This window comes from Neofelis nebulosa, chromosome 8, assembly GCF_028018385.1.
Source record: "Neofelis nebulosa isolate mNeoNeb1 chromosome 8, mNeoNeb1.pri, whole genome shotgun sequence".
Classification (NCBI taxonomy): Eukaryota; Metazoa; Chordata; class Mammalia; order Carnivora; family Felidae; genus Neofelis; species Neofelis nebulosa.
In genome coordinates this window covers 53,554,201-53,579,249 of record NC_080789.1, presented here as the reverse complement: position 1 = coordinate 53,579,249, position 25,049 = coordinate 53,554,201, and the positions used below count along the sequence as shown (strand labels likewise).

The 25,049-nt window shown below is 41.5% G+C and overlaps 1 long non-coding RNA gene across 1 annotated transcript; it reads right to left on the bottom strand.

Moving 5' to 3' along the window:
• Nucleotides 1-626: 626 nt before the first annotated feature.
• LOC131519296 (uncharacterized) lies at nucleotides 627-14,950 on the bottom strand. The gene is made up of 3 exons (XR_009265579.1): nucleotides 14,804-14,950; nucleotides 7,799-7,950; nucleotides 627-978 (listed from the first exon to the last, which is right to left on the bottom strand). It is a non-coding gene; the product is annotated as an uncharacterized LOC131519296 (long non-coding RNA).
• Nucleotides 14,951-25,049: the final 10,099 nt, after the last annotated feature.

The window sequence follows — 25,049 nt, the reverse complement described above, 5'->3', positions numbered from 1 at the left end:
TAGTTTGAAGGAGTTTGGCTTGGAATAACCAAGGAAGAATGTTCTTATATCAAGGGAAAGCATTGCCTCTTGAGTAGAGTTGTATTCACCAGCAGTTGGGTTCAGACATGTGAGGTATGTCCAGAAAATTATGTCCATTTTTTGAGGGAACTAAAGAATGTTCTAGGAGTTAATTTACCCCTTGGTACCTTTAGCTTGACCTAGAAAGGCAGAAGCAAGGGTTGATTCCAGATACTTTGTGTTGTTTCCTTAGCTTTGTCCTTAGCCCAATCCTTATGGACTGGGTGGGATCCACTGGGGGTGGGGTGGTGCTGATGGTATATCATCAGTGACATCTGAAAGAGCTATTTTACAAAAACTCCGTTAGACCTTAGGGTACCAGGATCAAAGTCTTGGTACTTCATATCACTTTCTCAAATCAGGTTTGGCACCTAAGGGGCTCCCCCATGACACTGGAGGTACCTGGAGGACACTGGGAGGTGAGGGGGTTGGATAGGTTGTCAAGGAGTTAGAGCAGAGGAGAGAGGGCAATTTCGGGACAGCTAAATGGCCATCACACTTCATTTGTTTGTGGCAGGTGGAATTTTTCAAGAGGCTGGAGTCCCATATGGAGAGACAGGAAAAGAGCAAGTAACAAAAGTAATACATTTGCAAGTTACATACTTTGGATAGATTATGTCATCGAATCCTCACAAAAGCCTTATGAATGGCATACTAATTTGTCCCCGTTTTCCAGATACAGTTTTTGAGGAAGACGTCATTTCAGTACATTGTCCAAGGTCACTTGGCCAGCAAGTAAAGAGTGCAGCTTTAAACTCAAGCCATCTGATTCCAGAGCCCTTGCCTTCAGTCATTTCCTTCAGGTATGCCCTCGTATTTGTGAGGGCTGGAAATACTGTGGCACAATGCTCGTTAGTGCAGTTCGCTTGCTCTGACACAGCTAGCAGAGTTGGAAATCCTCAGTTTCACAGTGGAGCTCTGAGGCCGTAAAAAAAGAAAGATAGGAGAAGTGTTGGCAAGGAACCTCTTTTTCTTTCTCAGCAAAATGCACACATGTTTTAACAGTAACTACTACCGGGGGTATAATAATTATCCTGTGGTCAGATGGTTTTTAAAGACACTTTCTTCAGGGATAAGCATTACACTTAGGCATGCATTAACACACACACACACACACACACACAAATCTGTTTAGCATCTGTAAATATTTTTTTGACCGTGAAATTCCTAGAACAATAAGCACCACTTTCCCATCTTTAAATTTTTCCAGGTGGCAAGATATCTGTCTGTGGGTGAGGGAATAGGCAGAGACTTGACTGACCTCTTGAGTTAGTAAAATGAGATGTGGGAGGGAAAGAAAAAACAAAAAAACAAAAAACACAAGGTGACTGTCCTACTTTTGTAAGGTGGCGCCATCTACCTCAAGAAGGCTGAAATAGAAATATGACCAATTAATTTATATGTTACCTTTCTTTCGAAGAATTAAAAATGGCTTCACAATTAGATTTCTCCTCATCACATATTTCTTTGAAATATAGCTATCTATTGATTTCCTTTTTTAGTCATTTTTGAATGCCCTTGTTATACTGAAAGTCAGTGTGCTCGGTAATGTGGGCCTGAAAGTGAAAACACACCAACATGGCCACTGGCTTCTAGACTGCCATCTAGTGGAAGAAAGGTGAAAAGGCAGATAATTATGCCAGGCACAATGTAGATAAATATGCTCAGAATAACGGTACTGATTTGCACAGGGTGTTATTGAATTAAACTCATCTCTAGGGATGAGGATGTAAGGAGTAAGAAAGTGGTTCTCAAGGATGGAACTCCTGTTGTAAGTGCTGCAGGATGCACAAAGCCAAGTAAAGGAGTGGCATGGCCGTGGGAGGCATAGTCCATCTATACACAACCATGCAGGCAGCTTAAGCAAAGGAGAAGGTGGTGGTGGGTGGGTGAACTACGCGCAGTGAAGAGTTGCTGGAGCTTAGGCTGGGAAGGTTGAGGCTGAGGCTGAGGCTGAAGTCAGGAGCCTGCTCACAGATGCCTTGCCCATGTAGACTCTGCAGACTGGAGCCAATGCGAGGCCAAATTCTCACTGCTTTGAGGATGTGTAGAATTTTTCCACAAAGCTAAATTTATTCAATGGAAGTGATTGTCCATTTTCCTGGGATTACATTGCGTGTGTAGTTTTAAATTATCCTTTTGTTTTTATCAAAGGATTTTGATAGAAGGTTTTTTGTTGTTGTTCTTCTTTAGCATGCAAATTTGGCATCTTCATTGGTAAGTTACTAATATGAAAGAAAAATTATCCTGGTCCGCAAGTTGAACAGTCTGAGAACCACTGCTGCAGAACGAGTGAGCCTTTGAAGGGATTTAGCCATGGGATGCCATAGCTCAATTTACATTTTAAACAATTTCTTCAACTGGGGCACCTGGGTGGCTCAGTCCGTTAAGTGGTTAAACGTCTAACTCTTGATTTCGGCTCAGGTCGTGATCTCACGGTTCATGGGTTCAAGCCTCGTGTGGGCTCTGTGCTGACAGCTCAGAACCTGGTGCCCGCTTTGGATTCTGTGTCTCCCTTGCTCTCTGCTTCTCTGCCACTCATGCTCTGTCTCTGTCTCTCTCAAAGATAAATAAACACTAAAAAAAAGTAAAAATTTTTATTAAAGAAAAATTTAAGTTTATTTATTTTGAGAGAAAGAGAGTGAGGGTACAGGTGAGGGGCAGAGAGAGAGGGAGGGAGAGGATCCCAAGCAGGCTCTGAACTGTCAGCACAGAGCCTGATGTGGGCTTAAACTCACAAACTCCGAGATCATGATTTTGAGCCGAAATCAAGAGTCAGACGCTTAACCGACTGAGCCACGCACGTGCCCTCTAGGTACATTTTAATACACATTTTCTATCCCTGTCCCCTCACCTCTACCCCAGCTCTTACAACAAATTGAAATTAGCAATCAGCTCCTGTCAGATGTTATAGTTCAAACAGGTCTTGTTTGCAAGGGCGAGATCATAAACCTTTGGCCACCTTAGAGAAAACTGGATCTAACCATGTATCTGGAACCAGTTGTGAAATCACATTGCTTTTACTATTGAGGCAGAAGCTATATCCTAAAAGTTAGCTGCGTGCTCTCCAGAGAAAGAAGTTTTGATGTGTGTAAACATGGTGAATTAGTCAAGGAACTAGAATTCAAATTGCAGATATTCTGATCCAACCATGCATTATAACTGAGCAGAGAGTAGTAGTACAAAATAACATACTGAGACCCTTTGCTCGGCAGCTGGCAAAAGATACAGCAGAGACCCCAGAGGACTGCTGGGAAAGATTCGTTGAATGATAATGAAACAATAAAAGGCCATATCCCCTGAGTTTTGATTCTACTGGCTCTGATAGAAAAATATGCTTGAAATGTGGAAAACACTCAGAAATGAATTTGGGAAGGCTGCATCACGTGGCATTAGAGCAGGAAATTAACTTTGAAAGGAACACAGCATGGAAATAAGATTAAGCAAGAAAAGTATTGAGAGTTGCTGAAATACCTTGTTCTTAAGTGAGTGGCAGGTCTTTGAATTCAACAGCCAGTAGTTAAATCAAAACATTAAATAATCATTCTTAACAGTTTGCATTTGAGGAGCAGGGGGCAGGATTGTGTTAATGTCTCTGAACTGACTCCATCTTATCACTGAAGTGCTTAGTGTTGCCATAAGGCAACAGGAGATAAGTGACTTTCAATAACTTTCATTAAGCACATAGTGGACTTAAGGTAAATGAGCTGATAAAATTTCATGAAACAACACATTTATTAGAGATATATGGAGCACCTACATGCCGTGAAAGATTTTACCTCGTGGGTGCAGCACACACGGTTTGTTGCCTATACTCCATCCATTCCCTTTCTTTCATCCTCCTAATAGTATTCAAATTTTTCTTTGGGAAGCAGCTGTTTCTTCTGTAGATCAGCCCTTCAGTTTTGGTGCAACGGCCTACACCTCCAGCTGCCTATCCCTAGCAGGGAATCTCATCTTCCATGCCACAGGGATTGGTTGAGGGACCCCTGGTGGAAGCCAATCAGTGCATAGTTTTTATCCTTATCAGGGGGTGGTCCAATCCGTGTGAAGCTCTCAACTTTTGTCCTGCGCTGCCCTCTCCGAGTGAGTGGGGTTACTCCTCCGGAAGTAAGGAGGAAGTAACCCCTTCAAGTAAGTAGGGAAGCTTGCAGGTCTAGTTGCTGGGGGCAGCCATCTTGTTCTGAGAGCAGCTAGCCTGAAGTCCGAGTCCATACCCAGAAGAGAGGAGAGCCGGGAGGACGGTGGAAAAACGGAGCCAGAGCGCTTATGAGATCAGGTCCAGGGCCTCCCTTCTCCCGGGCTTCCCAGTTTCAGGATCCAGTGCATGCCATTTGTTGTTTGTCAGTTTATTTGCTCGTTGATTAGTTGGTTGGTTGGTTGCTGACGCAGAGGGATGGGAGGAAGTATAAAGCTTGTCTTTACATTCGTACAAGAAACGCAAACCTTGGTTCTTTATACTTCAGGTTGATTGTGGAATGACTGGTTTCTCCCGCACCCTTTTCTGGCAGGTGGTATTAGCAGGAGAAACACTTCTGTCTCTTTCTCTCTCTTTTTTAATGTTTTATTTATTCTTGAGAGAGAGCGAGTGGGGGAGGGGCAGAGAGAGAGAGGGAGACACAGAATCCAAAGCAGGCTCCAGGCTCTGAGCTGTCAGCACAGAGCGTGATGCGGGGCTCAAACTCAGGAACTGTGTGATCATGACCTGAGCCGAAGTCAGACGTTCAACTGACTGAGCCAGCCAGGCGGCCCTGAAAGATTTCTCTTTTTAAAAAATTTGTAGCTATTTCATTCTGAAGAACCAGAGATTTTCCTTCAAGCTCTGTTGAAGGAAACACAAGATGGTGTTTGTTGCCAGAGAGAGCCAGGAGTAAGACCGTGGGAACTAGAAGGACATGGGGGGAAAATGACCACAATTTCCCCTGACTCCTTCTCCAAACAGAATAAGCCTGTTACAAGGCTTTCCCCCTGAGTCTTAAGACTTCATTTTACCAACGTATGGTAAGAGGTTGGTGCTTGAGGTAAGACTTGTCTACCAGTGGCATTCAGATTAATATAGCCCTGCCTGAGTAGGGGGGCCAGTCTGCCAGGGGCTTGGGTGCACAAAGGACTGAGAATCTCCCAGGGGAGATCTCATTTTCTGGGAGGCCCAGGAGGCAAACTTGGCCTAGTGAAAAAAACCTCAGTTTTTAGAGCAGAGAGATAATTCGGAGTAGAGCCTCAAGTGGATTTACATGTGGTTCCTGAGATGGGAAATAGAGGGTTGTGGTAAAAAATGCAAGAAGCTAAAAAGGGAAGGAGGAGGAGGAGAAGAGAGAAAAAGAATGTGGCTGGGCAAGGGCAGTCTTCAGGTGCTGGCCGTAGCCACTGTCCGTATGAACTTGGGTTTCTGCTGATTTTGGGGGTGGCTCTGTCTCTAGCCTAGACAGGATAATGGCCACCACTGGTGTGCTGAGAATTATTAAAAAAAAAACAAACAAACCTGCAAACAACCCCAAACCCCGTGATGATAAAATAAAAGGAGACCAGGAAGCAGCAGGAAATGTAGCTGGTAGCAATCGCTTGGAAGGAAAGGCTGCAATTTCATGTGAAATTACTAGTTCTTCAAACATTAACAAGGTATCGAGCTTCTTTCACCAGAAAAATGCAAGGAAAAAGCTTTTATTGCTCTCTTTTTTTTTTTTTAATTTTTTTTTCAACATTTTTTATTTATTTTTGGGACAGAGAGAGACAGAGCATGAACGGGGGAGGGGCAGAGAGAGAGGAAGACACAGAATTGGAAACAGGCTCCAGGCTCCGAGCCATCAGCCCAGAGCCCGACGCGGGGCTCGAACTCACGGACCGCGAGATCGTGACCTGGCTGAAGTCGGACGCTTAACCGACTGCGCCACCCAGGCGCCCCTTTTATTGCTCTCTTGTGCAACATAATACCAATTTGATGGATTTGTAGAGGAATACCAACAGGTTCGTCTCTGAAAAGAAAGTCTGGTGCCAAGGAAAATATGTCATGTGGGAAACTACTCGGAGGCTGTAATGGAGCTCTAGTGCACTCCAGCCAGACACTCCCAGGGGCCAGAGCAGAAAGTCTCACAGACTAAATCAAGTGCTCACGTTACAGGGGTTATTGGATCAATATAAAACGTCTACCCAGTAGCAAGGAAAAGAGATCTGGGGTAAGTTTATACACCTAGGATAGAGTAGAAGGACCACACGACTGAATCCCGTATCACACAGTTCTTTCAGTGTCCTTTCCCTTTCCTTCTCTCCTTTCTTTATCCCAGTGCTTCTCAACTCTGTGGCATCAATTCTCATCATGGGGTGATTCCAAAGACTGGCGCCGAGTTGGAACAAGGGGGCTTAGCGAGCTCAAAGTGTCTGGAGTCGACACACAGTGGCCAGGATGCCTGGCCACAGCTGTAGTTCACTCACTCATTTGCTGCACAGCTGTGACCTTTATCTCTTAGGGAGAGTATATGCAAAGCCACCATGGGTTCCCAATGGCCGACCAATTTAGACATGACATGTGTCAGTCTGAAGGGGGCTTGGTTTGTACCTTTTGCTTTGGTCCTTCCCTTATTTTCTCTTTATGAGTAAACACTCTTGAGTCTGTCTTTTAAAATATCACGGGGGTGCCCGGGTTGTTCTGTCGGTTAAGTGTCCGACTTCGGCTCAGGTCACGATCTCCCAGTTTGTGAGTTCACACCCTGCATCGTGGTCTCTGATGTCAGCACAGAGCCTGCTTTGGATCCTCTTCCCCCACCCCACCCCCACTTTTTTCTAGCCTTCCCCTGTTTGTGCGCATGTGCTCTCTCTCTCTTTCAAAAGTAAATATTTTTTAAAAATTATGTATTTCATTCACTCTGTCTTTAACGTGTCTTCCAGATTGCCAGCCCGAAAGCTTATCTTTCGAATTCTTAACAGCACATCTCTTGAATTCTACTCATGTCTTGCAAGCCACTTGTTTACTTGCTATTGTTATTTAACACATCGTATGAGTCTTATCCATGCTACTAGCTTTTTCCTGTTGGCTACAGTAGAATTGAATATTCTCCATTAATAGCACAGACACATGACAGAATATAAGTTTTGCCTACCTCACACACAGAGCACATCTCACCATCACCTATGTTTCAATGAAAGAATACAACCAAACAAATCGAAAACATGGTCTGTACCCTTTAGCATCATAGAAAAAAATTAAAAAAGAAGCACCTGGGTGGCTCATTCAGTTAAGCATCCTACTTCAGCTCAGGTCATGATCTCACGGTTCGTGGGTTCGGACCCCAGTTCATGGGTTCGGGCCCTGCGTCGGGCTCTGTGCTGACAGCTCGGAGTTTGGAGCCTGCTTCGGGTTCTGTGTCTCCCTCTCTCTGCCCCTCCCTCACTCATGCTCTCTCTCTCTCTCTCAAGAATAAATGAACATTAAAAATTTTTTTTTAATGATAAAAGAAAATTAAATTTTTTTTTAAGTTAAAAATTTAATAAAAAATTTTAATTAAAAATAAATAAAATAAAATTCAGGTCGCATATGAAACAATTAAGGAGAATTACTAATTTAAAATAAAGAGCCTCATGGCATATTTGGTCACATAGCAAATGTAAATGGGTTGTGAGAGCAACATGTCAGAAGGAAAGGCCAAATTGTTTAGTTAGCAAGGAAAACAATACAGCTGGAGAGAGGCAGCATTACATCCACAGAGGACAGCACTCATGTGATGAAGAGAATAGCTGTACTTACTAGTGTTCTGTACATATAGTATTTTATATCCACACGACCACTCTGAAAGATGGATACATGGAGAGGAAAGCGAGGTACAGGCACCACTCAGCTAAGCAGCAGCCGAGCTGGGGTTTGATCCCAGGTTGTCCCTGCTCTTTTTCACCATGAACCTGCGTAAGATGACAGACATGGAGGGAAGAATGTGGTGGTTAAATGGGAAGTTGGAAGCCATAGAAAATTTTTTTTAAGTTTATTTATCTTGAGACAGAGCTAGTGTGTGAGAGCAGGGGAGGGCCAGAGAGAGACAGAGACAGAGAATCCCAAGCAGGCTCCACACCACTGTCAGTGCAGAGCCCAACACTGGGCTTGAACCTGATTATGACCTGAACCAAAATCAAGAGTCAGAGACTTAACTGAGTCACACAGGCACCTGGGTCATAGAACATTTTTATTTGTTTCACGAAAGAGCAAATGGAAGCCTCTGAAAATGGAACAATATGAAATCAGAATTGTAAGTTGCCTACTAAAGGAAAGTGCCTTTGGGTAAATGAAAATAAAGCAACCTTTGCCTATCCAACTTTATCCAAGCTCAGTATATATAGTATACTTTCTAAGCCTTGAAATGTTTAAAGTGTGTGTGCGTGTGTGTGTGTGTGTATGTGTATGTGTGTGTGTGTGTGAATAGTGGTATACAAAGGTTATTAGCTGAATTTATTAAGCTAAAGATAAAGGTCTCAAGTGAGATTCCTATGTGTTACATATTCTGAGCTTTCCCACCCATGGTCCAAGGAGATAATACAGCATATATTCTTTTGTATACAGCATATATTCTAATGTGTTTGAAAATACATCTTAATTTCTTTGCATGCATGGACATCACATTTTGTAAAACATAAATAATTGCAAAATGTCAAAAAATTTGATGACCAGAAGGTGGAAATATTTCATCAGTTGGAGCTATTGTCAATCATTTCAGATCTTTTAACTACGCAGATTAAATTCATTGGGATTTCTTATTTTTTCCTTTCCTTACTTGAATCACATTCCCCCACCCCCACCCCCACTGACTATAATATCTCAGTTTAACTTCTGATGGTAAGGATAGTTGCTATAATTGATATCTCCGTATTGCAGTTGTGTTTGACAAGCTTAAATTAAATAACATAACTGACAGTTTCTAAATCTAAACACGTAAGTAAATTGCATTCTTCCACACATTACAAAGTGGGTTACTGGCAGAATAGGGTAATAACTATGGTAGAGATGTATAGGAGAGCTGTCATGAATTTGCCTCCATGGAAAACTAGTTCCACATCTAATTTCTGTCAAAGAAAATGACCTATAACCACTCAAAAGCAAAACCATTGAGGCAGCCTTTAATTGGTTTATGTAATTGGTCAAACATATTTAGTTACCTGGCATGTATTTTTCAGCTAAATTATGTTGAAAAGCTCATCAGAAAGCTACATGACTTAATGTTTGACATTTCAAGCATGTATTATCAAATTTTACTGGAAAGTTATTAGCACTTTCAAAATTTCAGGCTAATGAAATAATCATTTTTGACCTTTGATTGTTTACCTGTCTGGGGAGGGAGCGACACCAGAACTGTTTTCTGAGGTAAGTGAGGCCCTGCCCGTGGAACTCCCCTGGTTTATTTCTGTGACCTAGTCATGGTGGATCTTCACAAAGGGCATGAATATTGGTAGGCATTTTGATTTTCATGAGTTAACACTCTTTATCTGCTCACCAAATCTTATTGAACTGTTCTTGCCAGGAATAATGACTACCAACTCCTGATGACCAACTCTCAAGAGTGTCATGGGGTGATGAGCCCACTGATTTCCCTAGTATTCTGATGTCTATACCTGAATCAAGCCAAATCATGAGGGACCACATGGTGTTGGCCCTCGTGGAATAGCACTCTCTTGGACGCTGTGCTCTTGCATCTTGTTGGGATATTAAACTGCCATTAAACTATTGAATTTATAACTTACTAGCCAATCTCCTTTCCATGTTGCATAAATCTTATTTTGCCACTCTGGCTTTGGTGTCAGTAGCAGAAACCAGGGGATTTTGCTTTATGATCTCTTGGTCTAGGTGGCTACCTGCTGATTGGGATACCCCTCTGACTGGTAATTCACAGTGGGGTGGGTTGGTGACAGTGGTCTATTTCTGGAACAGTGGTCCTTCACTTTCTCAATACCTACTCAAGGGTCTTTCCTTCTGGATGTTGCCTAGTTTCCTGAATATCCTGAATATCCTGAATATCTTGAATATTTCCTCCCATAATCCTCCTCATGGTTTCCTTCCACCATCCTCATTGCTCAATGCTGCCATCCTTTTCCACAGAACAATGATCTTTCACATAGAAGAACAGAGGTTCTGGCCCTCGGTCCTTCTTCTTTCTTGGGTTTCTCCTGGATCTTAACAGTCTCTCTATTCATGTTAGTGTCTAGTGACTTCTCAAGAGGGAAGGCTGAACACTGGTCTCAGGTCCTCAGGAGCAGAGGAGGAAGTGGCAGATGCTTCAACTCTATCTGAAGTATCTAAAGTCAAACATTTCACCATAAATCTTCAATACTCCTCATGTACAGATGTGACTTCAATATTCACTTCCAAGTTGAGCTGAACCAAGCCCAGTTCAGTGTAGGCTCGATTCCAGTGTGAGGTGAAGATTATACTTTTATATCCTTTCTTTTTCTGTCCAAATCTCATCTCTCCATCTCTCAAAACCCGTTGTTCAAATGTTTTCAGGAATTTCTCCAAGATTTCCATGTGGAAAATTTAAAAATTTTATTAAGAGATGTAAAAGAGAACCTGAATAAATGGAGAGACTTACCATGTTATGGGAAGGAAGACAGCATCATAAAGATGCCAATACTCTGCAACTTGAATTATAGGTTCAAAACCATTCCAATCAAAATTATGGAACTTGCTAAACTAATTTCACAACTTATATGGGAGAGAAAAGGGTCAAAAATAGCCAAGATACTTCTGAAGTATCAGGTTTCAGAACTTAATGGGAAGCTATGATTAAGGCAGTGAGGTGACAGTATAGGGATGCTCGTGGAATAGATATCTACATGGTGTCAAAGTACCATCAAATGCTTATTGATTAGATATTATTATATGTTCAAAATACTTATATAAATTTATAAGAGAGAAATTTGGCAGACACAAAATACATCAATTAATGAAAGTTAACTTCACCAATAATGTGACAAATCAACATCATGTACCTCTATATAGGATGCACTGAGAATGACACAGAATCACTTCTGTGGTCTCCTGGCCCCAAATGTATAACCTAGAGGTAATTGTGAGGAAACACTAGACAGATCCAAAATGAAGGACATTCTAGAAAGCAACTGGCCTGTACTTCTCAGAAGTGTCAAGGTCATGAAAGACAAAAGACTGAGGAACTGTTCCAGATCAGAGGCTAAGGAGACACAACAACAACATGCAGCATGAAAGACACTGTTGGCACAACTAGCAAAATTTAAATGGAGTGTGTGGTTTTGGTGGTGGTGTTATAGTAATGCTATCCTCTCAGTTTCAGTGGTTGTTGTGTAGGAGACTATATTTGTTTTTAAGAAATGCATACTGGGGTGCCTGGGTGGCTCAGTCGGTTAAGCGTCTGACTTCGGCTCAGGTCATGATCTTGGGGTTTGTGAGTTCGATCCCTGCATCAGGCTCTGTGCTGACAGCTCAGAGCCTGGAGTCCGCTTCAGATTCTGTGTCTCCTCCTCTCTCTGCCCCTCCCATGTTCATGCTCTGTCTCTCAATGCCTCTCAATAATAAATAAATGTATAAAAAAATTAAAAAAAAAAAAAGAAATGCATACTAAAGTATTGATGAATAATGGGTTTTTTGAAAGTTACTCTCTGAAATGGTTCAGAGAAAAAGATCACACACACACACACACACACACACACACATATATACACGAGGACAGAGAAGAAAATGAGAATAACGTAAATGATAGAATGTTAACAGCTATGGGGTGGGTGAAGAATATGGATAGAAATGCTTTATATTTTTCTCTCAACTTTTCTGTAAGTTTAAATTATTTTAAAATAAAGAATTAAAGATGAAGTTGGGAATTTCTACAAATAAAAAGGAAAGCATACATGACATAACATAAGAATGGAGGAAAACAAAGAAACGTTGCACCCAAGAGAATTTATATGTGGCTTATAAGGCCATGATGACCTACATATTTGGCCTCATTAATGGTGCTGATCAAGACCACAGTGAGGCACCATTTTGTATCTGTTTAACTGTCAAATTTAAAAATCTGTAGATTAAAAAAAATCTGTAAATATCAAGGATTTAGTTTCAAATGATCCATTATAAATGGCTGGAGGGAACATAATTTGTTGCCGTCACTCTAAACAACAGCTCATCATTATCTCCAAATGTTGAACATTTACATACCCTGTGACTCAGCAATTCCACAAAAGGTGTATAGCTAAGAACATCACTAATACATAACCTTGGAACATGTACAGTATGCTCATGGCACTACTATTTACAATAAGAAGAACCTGGAGGGGCGCCTGGGTGGTTCCATCGGTGAAGTGTGTGACTTCAGCTCAGGTCATGATCTCGCAGTCCGTGAGTTCAAGCTTCACGTCGGGCTCTGTGCTGACAGCTCAGAGCCTGGAGCCTGCTTCAGATTCTGTGTCTCACTCTCTCTCTGCCCCTCCCCTGCTCATGCTCTGTCTCCCTCTGTCTCAAAAATAAATAAAAACAGTAAAAAAAGTTTTTTTAAAGAAAAACCTGGAAAGGACCTAAATGCTCATCAGTGGAAGGATGAAATGAACTATGGCACATTTGCACCATAAATAATTTTAGCAGTATAACATGAAACGAAAAAGGAAGTCATCCCCCAATCACATACAGCATGATACCATTTTGCAAAGTGAAAATACCTAAAATTTTTAAAATGATGAATATATAGTAAGTTCATAAAACTGTATAAAAAGAATGCAAGAGATAGTGGGTACACAGGATGTGTGTTTTTGTTGCCATATAGAACACTTTGCTTTGAGGTGAGTTAATGTTTCTGTTTCCAAAAAAACAAAAAACTTTTGGTAACTTAATTTTTTTTTTGTAAGAGAGAGGGGCACAAGTAGGGGAGGAACAGAAAGAGGGAGAGAAAATCCCAGGCAGGCTTCCAACTGTCAGTGCAGAGCCTGATGTGGGGGTTGAGCTCACGAACAGTGAGATCATGACCTGAACCGAAAGCAAGAGTTGGACTCTTAACCGACTGAGCCACCCAGGTGACCTGACTTTTGCTAACTTTTAATTAAAAGGCCCTTGTGGCTTTTATTCATCAAATTCTAAAAGTCTGAAGGTTCAGCCTTATCCAAGGTATCCATTAAACAGATTTGGCCTGTAGTTTATTGTGGTGGACAAAATAAGAAATGTTATACACTAAAATATAGTCTTCATCAAGACAGAGTTTTTTAATATCTTTTGTGTTTACTATTGTATCTCAGGGATCTAGAAGAGTACCTGGAACATAGAAGACAATCAATAAATAATATTTCCCAATAAATAATAATATTGAATGAATGAAAACTGTTTTCCAATGTTAAAGGGTAACACTGAAGTAATATGAAGTGTCCAGTTGGTGGAGCCCATGTTGCATTTGTTGACAGTATATGACAGAAGAATTGGAAAATTCGGGAATGAATGCATCTATATCCTCCCGTGAATATTAGGTGGTTCTACGGGAACCCGTCATATGTTTAGATTTTTCTCTGATACATACGAATTGGCGCCAGACTTCAGCCTTTTTCGTTTGGCATTTGTTTGTTTGATTAACAACTTCCTAATAATAGAAAATTTAAATCATTTGGTCTTTGAGTCAGTGTTAAGTGAAAAGTTTCTCCTCTCTGTGAAATTCACCTAGATTGTTAAATTTATTGCATTTATTTCTGGCTGAAAGAGTGTTAAAGAATGAGAAAAAAATGTTTAAAAGAGAATGAGAGGTCATAGGTGGTAGACTATGTAATGTAACTGTCAACTCTGGTGACATGCTTCTAAAGGAGAACAGAATCAAAGCAGTTTTCTCTATCATGTAGTTTAAAAGACCTGGCATTCGTGTAAATGCAGTGTATCTGAATCAAATTATTTTATTTATTCAGTTTTCTTCCTCGAGCCACTGACCTAGATGCTCATGGTCATATGGTTCTGTACACCTGCTAACCAGGCCCACTTCTCACCCCTTCCCATTTTGGAAAACTTTGCTGTGCTCTTGGAGCTCAGAATCTGTCATCTGCAGATTTCCTAGGCCCTCTACTTCTCTGAATAGTCTCTTTCCTTTTTCGCTCAGTTGAAAGCTGGCTCTTGTGTGAGGACCCTGCTTCCCTGCCTCTCTCACTTTCCCTCCATGCCCTCTTACCAGGGGGCTTGGAGGGGCCTGTCTGTGCCCTGTCGACCATTCTCCTTCCACTCCCTGAAAACTCCCATCTTTGAAATCCTTACCATCAAACTGTTCTACAACCCCCACTTTCTTCATCATCCACTTCCGTCCCTCCTCCTCATTTCTTTCATATTTTTAGCTCCTGGCTTACTGCCATTGTCTTCTTAAAACTCCTGTAACAATTTTTGGTTATTTCAGTATTCAGATAAATGATCCTTTCAACACTCTGGGCTCTTGGTTTCTTTTTTTTTTTTTTAATTTTTTTTTCAACGTTTTTTAATTTATTTTTGGGACAGAGAGAGACAGAGCATGAACGGGGGAGGGGCAGAGAGAGAGGGAGACACAGAATCGGAAACAGGCTCCAGGCTCCGAGCCATCAGCCCAGAGCCCGACGCGGGGCTCGAACTCACGGACCGTGAGATCGTGACCTGGCTGAAGTCGGACGCTTAACCGACTGCGCCACCCAGGCGCCCCTGGGCTCTTGGTTTCTTAACCTCCTCTTCTCCCAGGATCTTGTCTGTTTCCTTACTTCAGTCCTCACTCCCACGGTCATACTGGCCCTGTGTTGACCAAACCGATTTTCTTACCTTAACTGCCGTTTCAAGCACCCACTTCTCTACAACCACAGCCTCTCTAGCTCAATGTCTGACGCCCTCACTTTTCCAAGCCCCGCAAGACCTTCAGTCCACTGATCTGACCAGCTTTTCTCCTCTCGCTCTCCCTCATGACCTCATTTTACAGCTATACTTGGCCTGGATTCCATGCTTTGACATCACAGTAGCCCCCTTGCTTCATCTTTCATCACAGGTGCTTGGAAAACCCCAATCCTAGCTTACCTAATTCGCTGCCTGCTCCACACCTGCCTCCTTGCAGGTGAACATGACTGGATGAAACTCTGCAGCCATGACCCCCGGGGCACGTATGAAACGCACCCCCAGTAACCTCACACTGGCCTTTCCTGCTGCCTGCAGCCCTACTGCCTCTCCCTGGCCCATTCTTTCTCCCATTTTTCTCGGCCAGTGTTTTTTCACATTGTGCACTAAAAAAACAGGTTGGAACAGAAAAGAACTTTTTTTTTTAATTTTATTTTTAATTTTTTAAAATTTACATCCAAATTAGTCAGCATATAGTGAACAGAATAGAACTTAATAGCACATAATAAGGATACATATTATTTCATGAAATGCTTGTTTCAGTTATATATATACCTACATTTACATATACCTATGTTGGGTTAGGATATAGAAGGTACTTTGCATTGAAAAAAAAAAGTTCAGGGTCATCTGGTGGGTTGAGCGACTGAGTTCGGCTCAGGTCATGATCTTCTGGTTCATGAGTTCAGCTGCATAGGGTTTGGTGCACGGCAGGGCAGAGCCTGCTTCGGAACCTCTGTCCCTCTCTCTCTCTGCCCCTTTCCTGCTGGCACTCTCTGACTCTCAAAAATAAATAAAAAACTTTTTAAAAAGTTCAAGAGGGACACCTGGGTGGCTCAGTTGGTTAAGTGTCCTACTTGGGCTCAGGTCGTGATCTCACAGTTCATGGGTTTGAGCCCTGCATTGGGCTCTGTGCTGACAGCTCAGAGCCTGGAGCCTGCTTCGGATTCTCTGTTTCCCTCTCTCTCAAAAAAACATATATATATATTTTTTTAATAAAAGAAGTTCAAGAAGCACTGTCTTAGGCAATTACTTCACATCTCCTCTCACCTCAATCTTCCATCACCTCCTCCATCTCCTCACTGTCATCTGATGGCCCAGCTTCCTACTGTACTAAAGAATGAGGAGGAGTTAGAGAATCTCTCTGCCTGCCCAGCTGCCTGTGCCCATATTGCATTCTCTGTCTTGTTACCATCTGCATCCCTGAGCCCCTTCCCTCCACTTGTCTCCTAGATTCCCATCAATTCTCAGCTTCATAAGGACACTTCTTATTAATTGTCACGTAATTAGTTAGAACTTCATTCAGGTTCTTTCTTTCTTTCTTTTTTTTAAGTTTATTTATTCTGAGGGAGGGAGGGAGGGAGGGAGAGAGAGAGAGAGAGAGAGAGAGAGCACACGTGGGAGAGGAACAGAGAGAAAGGGAGAGAGAGAATACCAAGCACACTCCACACTGCCATTGCAGTGGAGACACAGAGCCCTGATGCGGGGCTTGAACTCGCAAGCTGCAAGATGATGACCTGAACTGAACTCAAGAGTTGGGTAGTCGACCGACTGAGCCACCAGGCACCCTTCATTCAGGTTCTTTGTAAAGGTTCATCAATTCGCCCCTCTCTGCTAGATCATTCTTATTAATACCAAAATTCTGCAATAGCTCCCATCTTTAAAACAAATACCAAAAAACAAACAAAATCTTTTTTGATTCTTCTCTAGTTACTGTGTCATTTCTCTGCTCATGTTTACACCAAAACTCCTTTAAAGAGTTGTTCACACTCGGAGGTCTGTCCTCCCATTTCCATTTACCCTTACTCCAAAGAGGTTTTTGCTCCCACTATTCTTTAAAATGTTTTAATCAAGGGTGTCAGTGACCTTCACTTTCTTAAAGCCAGTGAACCTCCCTGGGAGAGATCACTCTCTCCCTCTTGAAACACTTCCTTGTATAACTTTCTGGACACCAAGAACTGCATTCCTGGTTGTCCCCCAACTGTACCTCCTACCACACAGGTCATTCCTTGTGATTGTTGGAGTGCCCATGTTGGAGTCAAAGTGCCCAAGGTCTCAGTCCTTGGACCTCTTCTCTTATTTACTTATATATACCCCTTGGAGATTTTGTCTAGTCTCATGGCTTTAAATAGCATTTGTATACTGATGATTTCCAAACTTAAAGAGCACAGATCTTTCCCTTTGAAGCTCCAATTCATATAGCCAACTGCCTCCTTAACCTCTCTCTCACTTGGGTGCTTTATAGACATCTCAAGTTAAGTCTGAATGCCTGCTTGGCCCCTCCCATAGTCTTCCCCCTAACACGTAACTGGAACTCCACACCTGTAGTTGCTCAGGGTAAAAGCCTTAGTACCAGCCTTGACTCCTCTCTTTCTTTTACATACTACATCCAGTTGATATCACCAAATATTGGCTTTATGCTCAAAATATAACCTGAATTTAACCACTTTTAACTACTTCCACAGCTTCTACCTTGGCCCAAGCCACCGTGTGCGGGAGATATTGGGGATATAAACAGGAAAAGGCATGCTTGGTTGAACTCATCTGATTAATAATTGTAATGTAACAGATTAGTGGGATAATATAAGAATAATCACTGTAGGGTGAAACATGCAGTTTGGAAAATCTTTGTAAATAAGGTGACATTGGAACCAGATCTTGAAGGATGAGTAGAAGTTGGTTAGGTGGGAGAGAGTTTAAGGCAGAGAGGGTAGCGCATGGAGGGATGGTGTGACCTGGGAATGATAAGAGATTTGAGAAAGTTGAAAACGATTTCTTTGTCGGTGTCATACGCTGAATGCTAATAGTGGAGCACTTGAAAGAGGACCAGAATGTAGATGTCTTCCAGAAGCATTTTCATTTTGTTCAATGACCATTTTGAAGGCAGATGTAGGTCGAATGTGTTATATAGTCATATCTGTGATGTTTCGATGACTTCCGGACTTTGCAAATCTATAAATAGCTCTAATGTTTGAAGTTCTTTAAACCTAGACCTATATGTAATATAATCTATTTTACTCAGAGTTCTGAAACAAATACAAGCACATTGTGTCTGACCCTAGTAGTTTTCTATTAATAAATTAAACAAGCATTTACTGAATACTTTCAATATAGCAGACACTGTACTAAGTGTTGTAAGGGATAACAAAAGTCAAACTATCAGGCCATGAAAAGACATGGAGGAAACTTAAATGCATATTATTAAGTGAAAGAAGCCAATCTGAAAAGGTAACATACTTTAAATTTCTTTTAATGCCTATTTATTTTTGAGGGAGGGAGGGTGAGAGAGAGAGAACATGAACAGGAGAGGGAGAGAGAGAGAGAGAGAGAGAGAGAGAGAGAGAGAGAGAGAGAGAGAGAGAGAGAGACGGAGACATAGAATCCAAAGCAGACTCCAGGCTCTAAGTTTCAGCACAGAGCCCGACTTGGGGCTCGAACCCACAGACTGTAAGATGATGACCTGAGCTGAGGTCAGACTCTTAACAGACTGGGCCACCCAGGCACCCCAGTAACATGCTTTATAATTCCAAGTATGTGACATTCTGGAAAAGCCAAAATTATGGATATAGTAAAAAAAAAATCAATGGTTTCCAGGAGGGGAGAGGGAGATTGATGCATAAACAGAGCACAGAGGATTTTCAGAGCAGTGAAAATACTCTGTATGATATTATAGTGATGGATACATGTCCTTATATATTTGTCTAAATGCATAGAGTGACTCTAGTGTAAACTATGGAATTTGGGTGACTTGTTTTAATGTTTGTTTGTTTATTTATTTAGAGAGAGAGAGTACAAGCAGGGCAAGGGAAGCGAGAGAGGGAGAGTGAACATACCATACAGACTCCACGCTGCCCATGTGGAGCCCAGCGCAGGGCTCAATCCACAAACTGTGAGATCATGACTTGAGCTGAAGTCAAGAGTTGGATGCTTAACCAACTCAGCCACCCAGGTGCCCCTGGACTTAGGGTAATTAGGATGTGTCAGTGTGGGTTCATTCTTGGTTTACAAATGTTTCCTTCTGGTAAGTGATAGTGATAATTGGGGAAGGTTAGGTGTGTATATGGTGCAGGGAGTATATGGGAAAAGTCTGTACCTGCCTCTCAATTTTGTTGCAAGTCTAAAACTTCTGTAAAAAAAATAGATCTTTTAAAAAAAAGTCAAAGTTAATGTTCTTAAGGGGCCTTATGTCTTTTAAAGAGTGATGTGCTAGAAAAATAGATCAGAAGGCCAGAAAGAATATATTTTACCCTCCTGAAAATGTCGATTCAAGAAGTGTTCAAACAATAAATAAACAGTAACTTATAACAATTAATTAGAAGATTAAAATACTTACATTTTCCAGTCTGCAAAATTAATCTGTCAGTGTAAGAAAGTTCTGGCATGGAAATCCATTTTTCCTTCATATCTTTCTGTTTCAGAGAATGAAGTGTGTCTTTTGTTATTGAGTCTCTCACTCTAGTCCCTTGGTGGCTTTCTGCTGGTTTCCTCTGGGATGTTGCTGAGACTGAGGGAGAAGATAAGAAAATGAACACAAGGCAATGAGGAGGTCATTTTTGTCATCCACCTTTTCATTTCAGAGCCTTCTTCTCCTAACAGTTCCTAACATTCTCATAACTCCTATCCTAATATAATTTATCCTGTGACCGTGGAGCCCTGATACCTCCTCCCTGCCCACCTCTGACATCACCCTGTTTCCTTCCTTCTTTTCTCATTCAGCTTCTTTAAGGGTCACCCTACACTCACCGTCTCCACTTCCTCACCTGCCTTTCATGTATCAATTCTCTGCAGTTTGGCCTCAGTGCCCATCATTCCACCAAACCCTCCTTGCCAACATAAGCACAAGCCCAATGGCATTCATCTTGCCAAACCCAATGATTATTTTCTTGTTCTTATCTTTTTTGGACTACTCTGCTGCAATTTTCACTCTTGATTTCTTTTTCTTTCAAACTCTATGCCCTTGACTTTCATGAACTACTCACCCTGGTTATGCAACTTCTTCCTGCTTCCTTTGATTGTCTTCCTGGGCTAGTCCTTCTTTGCCTTTTCTCAGTGACTCTAAGCTCTGTCCTTGGTTCTTTGCTGCTGCTTCTGTTTGTGCCCTCCACAAGAAAACTCATTTTTTCTTACCATCTTAGATTTCTTACTCTGATTGTCAGAACCTGGATTGTATAGCAAATTGCCAACAGCATATGTCTGCTTATATATCAGTCTTCTGCTTGTAGTCACTTGATGTCACTCTACATGGTGAAACTGGAACTCATTTTCTTCCCCACCATACCCCAAACTTGTTCCTTCATCATCTCATTGCTTTCCCTTCCTCTCCCCATTCTGTCATCATCTAGGATGCAGATCCTATGTCTATTTATTTCCTGAAATGATCCCCTCCCCTCCATGTCTGTTACAATTGCTTTCGTTCAGGCCACCATCATCCCTGCTGATATCACTCATAGCTTTTATGTCATATTGTTTCATGCCTCCATGAGTTTGGTCGCCTTCACCTGAGGCACCTTTTCTTGGACTGATAGACTTATTCATCCTTCAAGACTTGCTCAAGAATCCTCTTCTCTAGGAAGTCTTTCCTGCATTATGCATAATTTTATTTTACTATCGTGAATTTATTTTTACTGCATTCACCTTTAAAAATAAATTATCTAGGGACGCCTGGGTGGCTCAGTCAGTTAAGCTTACGACTTCAGCTCAGGTCATGATCTCATGGTTCGTGAGTTTGAGCCCTGCGTCGGACTCTGTGCTGATAGTTCAGAGCCTGGAGCCGGCTTTGGATTCTGTGTCTCCCCCTCTCTGTCTCTGCTCCAACCCCACTTGTGCTCTCTCTCTCTCTCTCAGAAATCAATAAACATTAAAAAAATTTTTTTTTAAATTATCTATTTATGTGTCTTGTTTACCCCATCATGCAGTAAGCTCTGTGAGTACAGAGACCATGGTTTATTCATCATTGTTTTTGTGGTTCTTAACTCAGTGCCTGGCATATAGTAGGCTATTGAACCTAAATGTCGCTAAGATTTTCCCACTCAATTGCAATCTACAAGCTTTGGTACATTACAACATGCTTGGCCTTTGACCTTGTTAAACAAACAATGACTGAGTGTTTCCTGTGTCTGGGCACTGTGAAGGAGTGATCACAATGTGCCCTGAGAACTGCAAGTGGACTAATATGGCCATAGTGGGGTATTGAGGGGGGGACAAAACCAGAGAAGAAATACAGGCCAGCTGGTGAAGGGCCATGCACACAATGGCTTTTGTTCAGAAAGAGAGTGTTCTGTGGCAGAGTGAAAAAGGATGATGAAGACAAGTTTGGAAGCAGAGAAGTCTCTCACAGAAGCAAATTTGGTACTTGGATCGCATCGCATTATGATGTGTCTATCTGGATTTCCGATATTTTAAAATAACTTTCCAATAACAGATTGTGGCTTTAAAAGTATTGAATTATATTTATTCATATATTTATTTCATAACCCTTATTAGTGAATATTAGGTGCCAAATATTATATATGTGGTTTCTTGGGGATCTCAGAGTAATAGATACCATCCTTGGCCTCAAAGAACTCATGGTCTGATGGAGGAACTGGACACAGGACTGACTCAGTATCTGTGCTATGGGAGAAGTGAGCACAGATTGCTTCTAGAGCACAGAAAGGGAATCACCTCTTAGATGGAAGTTGGAAGACCAGAGAAGGCAGTCTGGAGTGGTGACTCTGGGCAGAATTTTGAAGGATGAATAAGAATTAGCCTCTGAAATAGCCTGGAGGCCTGCCAGGTCACTCCAGGCAATGGGAACAGCTTGTGCAAAGACTCAAATGGGACAAGTGAGTTTATAGTGGCTTAATTTATGGTACAACTTGGGGGTAGGACCAGGAATGAAGCAGAAGGGGTAAGCAGGCAGGCCATATTAAAGTTTACATTTTATCTTGAAGACAATGTCATAAAGAACATGATTTCTGACCCACTTTCAGTAATGGACTAGGTAGAACAGGGTAATTGCCATGCTTTGTACCTAAGAAACTGAAGTATATATAGTAAGTGAAATCATCAAAATCATTGGGGCTTTTTGGTAGAAATATTCTTAAAGAAGAAAGGTTAGTGAGTCTTTCTCTAGTCACCAATCTGTATTTCTTGATTTAGATCTGTCTCTGGCTCATATTCAAAAAATTGAATCCAAGAAATCTTACAGTTTCCCAGAGGGCCAATAGTTCCTGTAATAACTACTCTCATGACATTTCCTGGATATGATAAACTCTCTCGTCCCATATTTACAGATTTCTAACACAGAGATTTTCTTCAGCTTGAGCCCTTAGATCACTGTGCAGTGTGCCCTCGCAGCAAGGTAATGATTAGCCTGGCAGGGAAAGCCAGGGGGTCTCTAACAGTGGCCTTACCTGGCTGCAGTGCTATCTCCTGTATAAACAGAGTGGGTCAAAGTTTTATTTTTTAACTGCAGAATAATTTGGGTTCCTTAGAACACTGTATAATGTGTCTCAGAGCAAAATAATTACTTACCTAGAAGTGGTAAGAGTATCTCTACTCGTTACATACCTCTACCTTCATTCTGAGATGTGACCCTGTCAGAGAAGGATGATGAAAGAATATAGTTTTTTAAAAATGTTTATTTGTTTTTGAGAGAAAGAGAGAGAGAGAGAGAGAGAGAGAGAGAGAGAGAGAGAGAGAGAGAATGAGTGGGGGAGGGGCAGAGAGAGGGAGACAACAGAATCTGGGGCAGGCTCCAGGCTCTGAGCTGTCAGCACAGAGCCTGAAGTCAGAACTGTGAGATCATGACCGGAGCTGAAGTCAGACACTTAACCGATGGAGCCACCCAGGCGCCCCAGAATATAGTTTTATAATTTATTTATTTTTTATTTAAAAAAAATTTTTTTTTTCAATGTTTTTTATTTATTTTTGGGACAGAGAGAGACAGAGCATGAACAGGGGAGGGGCAGAGAGAGAGGGAGACACAGAATCGGAAACAGGCTCCAGGCTCCGAGCCATCAGCCCAGAGCCTGACGCGGGGCTCGAACTCACGGACTGCGAGATCGTGACCTGGCTGAAGTCGGACGCTTAACCGACTGCGCCACCCAGGCGCCCCAGTTTTATAATTTAATAGATGTGCCACATCCTGAGGGTGAGTTTATTTTCTGTACTGGGTTTCAAGATTGCTGTGCATTAGCGCATGTTCTTTTCAGGTGGAAATAACACTACTAGTGTTTAGGTCATTGGTGAATGCCTTTTCTAATGTTAGCCTTACTGTCAAGACTGAGGAATAAGCCACACAGCTTCCTTTTCCACGGGACAAAATTTTGCATGTTTAGATTCTTCTGAGTAGGTTTTGCCTTCTTTTCTACCTGGACGCCCCACCCCTTTTTTTAGGCCTACATTTAGTCTGTCTTTTTTTTTTTTTTTAAAGATTGTATTTGTTTTAAGTAATCAATGTCTATACCCAACGTGAGGCTCAAACTCACAACCTTCAGATCAAGATCGCATGCCCCACCAACTAAGTCAGCCAGACATCCTTGGTCTGTCCCTATTGAATACTATTGTGTTATGCATGTACAATTACAAGCAGTCAAACTTCAGACCCAAAATGTGAGCCAAATGTTGTTGAAGTGAATATCATTCTTTTAATTCAAATTTAAAATAAGTTAAGTTTTCCTATACATTAGTCTTTAACATTTAGGTTTGTTTAAAGACATTTTCAATAATAAATCAGGATTCTCCACAAAGATATTCACTCATAATAATGGTGGACTGTGGAAGATTTAATAAAAATGTAAGGTCAGTCAGCTAACACCAAATATCTCCACATGGCTGCCATTCTGTTAATGTCATATTAATACGTCCGTAACTGAACCAACTTCCCTCCACTTTACAGAGGCCTCAGTGTTTTTCTAACCTCTGGAGGAAGGTAGCACAAGATTAGGGGAGTTCAGTGACATTCAGACTCAAGCCAAAATAGGATGGCACGCCAGCTTTAAGACCTTTGCAAGTTGTATAACTTTTCTCGGCCTGTTTCTTTATCTGTGGAAATGGAAGAAAAATCCCAACCTCACAGTGTTGTAATGAGAATTAAAGGAGCTATCATATGTAAAGCTAGCAACCAAGAGTAATGAATGTTGGGAAATTCTGGCTTCTTCTTTACCAGTATCCAGTCTTTAACAAAGTCCTGTAATTTCTTTTCTTGGAAATATTTCACATATACCTTCCTTTATATTCTTATAACTCTGAGTTTATTATGTTATACTTGGATTACTGCAAACATCTCTTAGATGGTATTTGTCTTTCCTCTTCCCTCTACAAATCATTTTTTCCCCTTAATATTGAAAAGTAAGGGGCAACTGGGTGGCTCAGTCGGTTAAGCATCTGACTTTAGCTCAGATGATGATCTCATGGTTCATAAGTTCAAGCCCTGCTTTGGGCTGTGTTCTGACAGCTCAGAGCCTAGAGCCTGCTTCAGATTCTGTGTCTCCCTCTCTGCCCCTCCCCTCACACTCTATCTCTCTCTCAAAAATAGGTAGACATTAAAAAAAAAAAGGAATTCTGAAGCCTTTCTAGAATGGTGATTTCCACATTCAATTTCCTTGCTCTAGAACTTTATTGACACCATGATTTTTTCAGAAATATGTCTAATCACCTGCTTGACTTTCAGTATGCTGTAGAGGAGCAGTGTGTTAGAGTGGAAAGAGCAGATTTTGGATTCAGACAAAAGTCTGAAAAAAGCGCTGGGTACAGGGTTTATATCCATTAGATATTGCAAAAGTAATCTTTCAGAGAACTCAACTGTAAAATAATACCTATTTGTGCAGTAGAGGATTAACTCAGCAAGTTTGCACTATTCAAACCCTGAATGTTTCAGAGAAATGTGGGGACCTTGCCTGACCTCTTAGAAATAATCTCTAGGCTCTTGGAATGCCTTGTTTGTTAACCTGAAGCTTTGGGCCACACCAGGTATTTTATACTAATGATATGGTTTATATGTGATTGAATCTGAGGGTGCTCTTAGGGACCCCCAAATTATGGTACTTCTCACAATTTTTGTAAGAATTAAATGAGGTAGTTCCTATAAAGCATCTGGACAATGAGTTGGTGTTTCCTTCACACTCTTATCATTCCCTCCCCTCATCTCTGCTGTCTTACACCTGATAGCTCTGTGATATCGAGGCCACATTTCTTA